This window comes from Crocodylus porosus, unplaced genomic scaffold, assembly GCF_001723895.1.
Source record: "Crocodylus porosus isolate Cpor-Errol unplaced genomic scaffold, CroPor_comp1, whole genome shotgun sequence".
Lineage (NCBI taxonomy): Eukaryota > Metazoa > Chordata > Crocodylia > Crocodylidae > Crocodylus > Crocodylus porosus.
In genome coordinates, this window is record NW_017728886.1 from 142,847,368 (window position 1) to 142,854,824 (window position 7,457).

At 44.5% G+C, this 7,457-nt stretch overlaps 1 protein-coding gene across 1 annotated transcript in view; it reads left to right on the forward strand.

Moving 5' to 3' along the window:
- The window catches only part of CUNH5orf22 (chromosome unknown C5orf22 homolog), a 28,546-nt gene extending 22,433 nt beyond the window's left edge, over positions 1-6,113 (forward strand). Inside the window, exon 10 of the transcript XR_002102357.1 lies at positions 6,095-6,113. The gene's annotated coding sequence lies outside the window, so the exon portion shown is untranslated. The remainder of the gene's footprint in view (positions 1-6,094) is intronic.
- The last annotated feature ends 1,344 nt before the right edge of the window (positions 6,114-7,457 follow it).

The window sequence follows — 7,457 nt, forward strand, 5'->3', positions numbered from 1 at the left end:
CCTGGCTGGACTCATTTGAGTCCAGTCTTTTCTCCTGCCCAGGCGGGGGGTCGGACTTGAAGATCTACAAGGTCCCTTCCAACCCTACTTCTATGATTCTTTGATTCTATGAAACCATGAGTAAGATTTAAATTCTTCAGTAATTTTATTCTGCACCCATTTTAACATCTTGTGATGCAGCACCTCTCACAAAAAGTTGTAAGTAGTGCAATTACTGTTGTTGAGATGTCACATTTAGTGAATTTTAATGTTATGACCTAAGCCGGGTGTTTCCACTGTACTGTCTTTCATAATACCAGGATTCAGAGTTTGTGTTACAGTTAGGCAGTGCTAAAGAAATGCCTCTTTTAATCATGTCCATGTTTAATACAGCAAACAGATCTGTGCTTAGGGTAGGAATACCTCTGGGCAGAATATAGGAACAGAAAGTATGCAATAGATAGCAAAATCCTATTTGCCAGAAAGTAACCAAGATCAGGAATTCAGTCCTTCCAACAGCTTGCTAGCTATAATCTTTCGTAAGTGTCCTAGGGACTCAGATAATGTCAGGGCTGCTAAGTCAGTGCACTGGGATATATAAAGACAGGCAGCTGGGCACATGCAGTGATGGAAAGGTAGTTATGGTGAGTGCCCTGTCTAGATAGACCCTTCCCTCACCTGGAGCCAGAAGCTGTACCACTGGTCTCCAACCAGCATACTGAAGACTGTGGTCCTGACTGTGCTGCAGTAGGCCCTGGAGAGGTGCTGGGATGGGTTGTCAAGGAGAGAAGGCCAGGCACTGTGACAAGTACCTGCTCCATCCCCTCCAAGGGTCTGGGGACCCAGGGTCCTACAGGAACTTGAACTATCCACAGAGTGAGCAGGGACTACCATTGCAGGGAATGCCAGCAGAGCTCTTCCACTGCTCCTTCCCCTGGTTCTTCCCTTACAGAAGACGTCTTGCAGCACCCTGTCCATTCAGAAGTGGTACTTCGCTCCTAAAATTTCCCTAGTGAAAGTTGGCCAGGTCTGGAGGAATGAGCTTTACCACTGCTCCTGGGGAATGCCAGCCAATACATCCTGCTCCTGCTACAGGACATGGTCCTCCAGGAAGCGTTTGACAGTTGGAAGGGGGCCATCTGCTTTGACAGCACACTGGAGAAGCCTGGGTTGCTATTCAATGTGAGAATCCACCTTGCATGCTATCTGTGATTCTACTGTGAGCTGACACCTGTGGATGCCACCATTATTCATGCAGTGTTGAACCTGTGACCTGACCCCAGGAGAAGTTCCCCAGACACTGGCTGCCTAAGAAGAGTACTGCTATGTGCTGCCTTTGACTTTCCAGCAATATTGTTCTACTTTGAATACTCCAGGAGGGGGTGAGGATGGGGGTGGGGGGGTTCCTTTGCTTTCAAGGGTTGGGGAAGAGGGAGCCATCTAGGATTATAGGGCAAGTGGGGGGTCAGTATAGTGACAGCCTCAGCCATAAAACAGGCACCTGCATATTATCTCCTGTCCCTGACCTCCCTGACCTCAGCGTCCTCTCTGTCACCTAGACTTGTGGCATTGCCTGCTGGGGCAGTGTGCTACATTCTGGCACTTGTGTCTGTTTTTTACACTTTGCCTGCAGAACTAGAGGTGGGGGAGCTGTTTCAGTAGCAATGCACCTGGGAGGAAGCTTTGCTTCTTCCATTAGCTGAGCATGAGGTAGGACATGAAGGTGTGAATTAGGCTGATTTATGTTCCCATTGAATAGAAGACAGATTGCTAACAGCCCAAGGCCTGGGGTGGCCAGCCTGGCATCTTGGCTGTGGTCCAGCATAGGAGGTAGGGAGGGAAAGTGGGAGGGGAGGAGGCTACTGGTCTGCCCAGTGTTGAAAGATCTCGAGCATTTAGCAGCCTGGAGCCCTGCACTTTGAGCAGCCAGGGTGAGGCAATTCACACTCTCCCCATACCTCTCCATCCTTGCACCATCCCACCCCCAATCCCTTCTGGATTTCTGTGTCACAATGGCCTGAAAGAGGGCTGTGACTATGGGGATGCAGGTCCCCTTGCTCACCTTCCTTCCCCTCAAACAATTTGCATTTTCTCTATTACCTGGGTCACCATAATGGCTTCATGGAGTGGGGGTCAGCCATACATCCCAGACAGCATGACATGCTCGATCAGTGCCTGGCTTGTCAGCAGAAGTGGGGGGGAAGGCTGGCCATGGGTCCTGCAGGTTGTGTTGAAGCAGCAGCTGCTGTGCTGGTAGTGGCAGGGCTGGGGGACCCTGTGCTTCTGTAAGGGGGGCAGTGGGGTGTTGGTTTGAATTGCTGATGTATTGGAGCTTCCCCCCCTCTCCTGTGTGTAATGCTTCCTGCTCTTGACCATGCCCAAGAAGATGTCAAGTGAGCTCAGGTCCAACTGCAGGTACAACTCAGCTCCCACATCCTGTAATGATGCAGGGACAAGCACCGATGGGGTAGACTCCTTGGGGGCCATCACCATCACCTGACCTCTTGCCCTATGGCACCCAAGGACTTGGTTGTGCAAACATCCCAGAGCCTTCCTGTTCCTCCTCCTCCAGTGGGGTCCCTGCCAATGACTCTTCCTGCCCCTCGATGGTACTGTAGGTATGCAAGGTCTTGACAGCCCTGTCCATGGTGAGGAAACAGAACAGCTCCTCAGAGAAGGGCATGGTCAGTCTCCTGGCCCTGACTTTTTGTTGGCATCATGTACGCATCTATATTAGATCTTCTTCCATTTGGTCTTGGCACAACAATGCCCTGTTGTGGTTCTGTGCCTGCAACTATTGGGCAATGTGCTTGAAGACATCCTTGTTGCAGTGTCCTTTGTATAGCTAGTGCTGGATCTTCTCCTCCCCACTGATGGGGATGAGATCCCTTGTCTCCTTGTAGTCCCGCTTTCATGACCTCACTGTAGCTAGGTGTGGCCCCTGCTGTAGAGTGACTGAAGCTCCACTCCCCAGTCACTCTCAAGCCATCCCCATGACCTTGAACTTCCCAGGTTCTTCCAGAAGACACCCCATGATTCTGGCAACACCCTATGCCCTGGCCTGGAAATTTCTAGTGTCCTCTACTTGCAACACAGAGGCAGCTGACCACGTCTCACCTGCTCCTGAAGTTTTCATGGGCATCCACCTGCTTGCCCCGGCTTGGATGCTTATGGCCCCCACCCCACAACTACCCTGGTACTCTGGGACCCTGTAGCTATAGGCTAAAAAAACCTTGAAGCACCCCAGATGCACATGGCCTGGGGACCTGCTGGCAGTGGCAGAGGTCACAGGGTTGTCTCTGTTCAGGCCCAGTTCCAATGTTCTGCCCCCCAGCACTCCAAACCACCAGAGTCAAGCTGCCCACACCAGCTTCTGCTTGGGGGAAGTGTGAGGAACTCAATACTGGGGTCCGTGTGGCATGGTGCCTGGCTCTGGCCTCTGAGCTGTGTTGTGCGGAAGCCAGGGTCTGGGTCCATGGGGCTGTGCCTCAGCATGGGGGTCCCTGGCTGAGTATGTGGGAGTCAGGGTTGGGCTCCATGGGGCTGTGCTCAAGCACAGGGGTTCTCCTGGGCTCAGTGTTGGGGTCTATGTACATGTTATGTGTATTTTATAACAGGGTGTTGGGATGTGGGGGCACAGCTCAGAGATTTGAGTGCCCAGGTCCTAGGGCCTACCTGCAGCTGACAGATGGTCAGAGGCAGGAGGCAGGGCTTGGGAGAGGAGCTATGCTGGCTCAGGTCTGGAAAAGCTTGGCGGCAGGACCTGTTGGACATTTGGCCAGAGCAGCCAAGCAGATCAAGTGCTAGCGTGCCTCCCTGCAGGGGGGCTATTGCAGGGGTCTCAATGGAGGCTGGGATGCTGGAGGACAGCAATCTCTCTTGAATCAATATCAGTGTCATGAATGGCAAGTATGTAATTATCCAAACTTAAAAGCCAAACAATAAAGGCATTACAGGCTCACCAGTTTATCGTGAACCATGGGAATAGACCAGACTCAAAAATATTTTAAGGAAACACATATCCTGGGTGCATCAGTACAGTCCAGGGTTAGTACAGATACTAGATTAAGCTAGATAGGTTAAAGCTTGCTTATGCTTTCAAGGATATAAATCACACTTCAGACTGACATATGGAAATGCCCCGAGAGAAAGGAATGAAATTTCAGCAGGCTAAGCACCCAAATGTGAATAAAATGATTGACAAGGTGGTATTCTTGGAACATTATGGGAAATATATTTTAAGTAGTATGGGAATCTTACCCTTTGTTATTCACTGATGGAAAAATAATTTTAAAAAATAGAAAAGGAATTATGAAACTAAGTATGGCATTATTCCATTTTTTGCCAGTCTCCTTACAATAATTTAACAGCAACAAAGCCTTAGTAAGGAAAAGAGATAGGTTATGACTGACATCAGAACTTAAATAAATGTGGTCCTTAATTACTAGAATACAGCAAATATAACAGCAGTGGTGTTGCTATTCAGATTTTTTTAATGTTATTTAAAATGTCCATTAAAAATGAGAATTTAAAAAGTAACTTTCTGATTTGAGGTCTGGAACAGAAACTGTTTTTGATATCCTTCCATTAAAAAAATCTCTTTCTTCTCATGCAACTAAACCAACTGGTACTGGCTAGGACTGCCAAAGGTAAAATCACCCAGCAACTGTACAGGTCCCTATTTTTGTTTGGCTTTGAGTCCTTTATAAAATAAAAGATGTTGAAAAGGCTAATTAACACTAAAAAGAAATAAATGCACATGCTCTCACACACACAAACTGATACTATTCTCTGTGTGCTAATTACTAGAATTTTCAAGCAGTTTGAGGGAAAAAAAATCAATTTTACTTTGTATAAAACTTGAAGACATGTAGACTTTAGGACATCAAGTTGGATCCTGCTCTAACTCCTCCAGGAAAGGGAAGAGTCAATTTTTGAATGTTTGTGGTCCCCAATTCATTACCAATAAATACACTGGTATCTTCCCAAGCTAACACTATTACCAGAACCTCTCGTCATGGGACTACTTGTGAAAGCCCTTTGTGTTCATGGAAGCTTCCTCCAGGACCTTCTATTTACTATTAGGCTAGCAAAATTGTCTCAAAGTACCTGTTGGTCATACAAGTGACTAATATAAATTGACCTAATTAAATAAAGACATTGGGTCACCTGGCTAGAGCTTGGTAAGAAATAAGTTTTCAAGTTTACACAGCCTTGATTATTGCCACATGGCCTGACTACATGCAAAACAGAACAAAAATGTAAATGAAAATAACTACAGCAGAAGCGTGATCTCAAATGAGCCAAACGCTACTTTGCTGTTACAAGCAGATCTTTTGTCTTTGCTTCCCCCAACCATTTATAGTCTTCAGCTGATTGAAAACCAGACCGTGGAGGAAATGTTAACTACAATTATTATAATATTAACAAGCTGGTAAACATATTGCACAGAACACTGACCAAGTCTGAAAATCAAGTGCAGGAAGCCTTTGGAAAATGGCCAACCTTGAAATGACCAAAAGACATTAGCTGGGGTCCAGCTACAGTGCTTCTCAGTTTAAATCCATTTGATATGCTCAGACATCTGCTTATTTTAATAACCCTTTCACCCTTTTTCATGAGGTCCATTAGTAAGTCCATTAGTAATGGTCAAAATGAGGATTAAGGAAGCCATTCCACATCTGTTAGTCCAGACAGCTGAAAAATGAACTCCAGATACGCTCGTCACTCTTTCCTAAAGAACTGGTTGAACAAGTCAGAATCAGATGGATAAGATGTTTAACAGTAGGTGCTCTTTGCCAATTTGATTAAATAATTGTGTTTCTCTGTTTGCTCACATAGTCATTGTGCTGCCCACACCTAACTCAATGCACCTTGGCTGCTACAAGATGCTGTATTAACCACAATCATTTAACCACAATCATCTCTATTCTGAATTTCCTAACTCAAGTTATCCAAGTATTTCATGGATATAGTGCAATTATTTTAGTGATTCTATGTTGTCAGACCAAACACTGTGTAGTTCAATAAGTGACTATAATTAGATGACAACAGACAATTTAAAGAAGATTTTTAGTTCCTAAATTTAAGGCTTCTCTCTTGATGTGGGTTAAAGGGGAGGGGAAAAAAAGATCAATGGATGTAAACAATTAAATAACACAAGAGAGATTAGTTAAGATCTTCTGACAGTACAGTGAATAATTGTATGCTACAACAATTCTTGAGTTTTTTGTCAATGCATTCAGTCTGCTTATATATTTTGAATTTATTCCATTTTGTTCTTAATTGATAGCTCATTGAAATTTCACTTTCCTTCAGTATTTTGTTTTAGCAACTTCTAAGAATTTCCACCAGATTACACCTTTTTTCCTTCTCCCCTGGAAATAAACCTTTTTTATACATTAGAAAAATCTCATGGTCTATAAATACAGGAAGTAATTTTTACAACCAGTTTATTTTCCATCAGACTGATATTATGCATAGTCCATCACCAGATGCAATCTAGATTTGTGGAAATGGGGCCTCCAAATAATGTCAATTAGAGTTTAGAATTGTTTCAGTTTATTTTCACTCAAAACACTGTAAAGTTAAGCTGAGAGGGCATATCTCTAACATGGTGGGGGGGTAGGATTAATTAAAAGTATCATGTAGCTATGAAAAGCAAACTTTAAACACTCAAAAAAACCAGAGTTGAACATAGCCGAATATTTGAAAGAAACAGAATACTGAACTATACATTTGATTTGTAGAGAAAACTATATTCAGTCTATTTCCTCCTACTCAGAAATAGAAATAGAAGGTGCTGTTTTTGTCTAAGCTGATCAAATTCCACTGGTTCCTGGCGAAGACAGCAACCACTGCCAATAACCTGTGTGTATGTATACAAGAAAATACATGTTCCTATGCTTCTGATGGCTCTGCATTGCTCCACTTCAGCAGCTGTCCAAAAATAATAAAAAGTGGACTTTGGAAAGGCGCCAGCTGCTGAAGACACTGCTAAAAAGGTACAGGAGAGTCTATATGTATGGCTGCTTCCAGCTACCAGGCCTTCTTTCCCTCAGGCAAGGTATTATAACTCTGCTGATGGATTTGGGGTTTCTGACACTTCAGAGAAGCTTTGTGTGTAGACACATTTACATTTTTTTTCTGGCAGAAATGGAGTTGGCAAAACTATTGTGTGGCGTATATTTTAACCACACTGTTACTGTGTCACATTTGGCCTTATTTCCCAGCTGTTTGTATGAACAGGAAAAGTATAAAGGTCCTTATTCTTCACTCCTCATAAGCCCAACCCTGCAAAGTGCCAAGCGTTCTTCATGAAGGGGTTACATCTCTGCCCCCAGTCTTAAAGATCTGCCTGTCCCAGTTGAGTACCAAGAACTCTGGAGCCATTTGACTGGCTCCAGCTGCTTATTTAAGAGATTGCCTTTCAGCTATCTACATCTTTTAGGCTTATTTCTTGGTAGTTTCCTGATTCT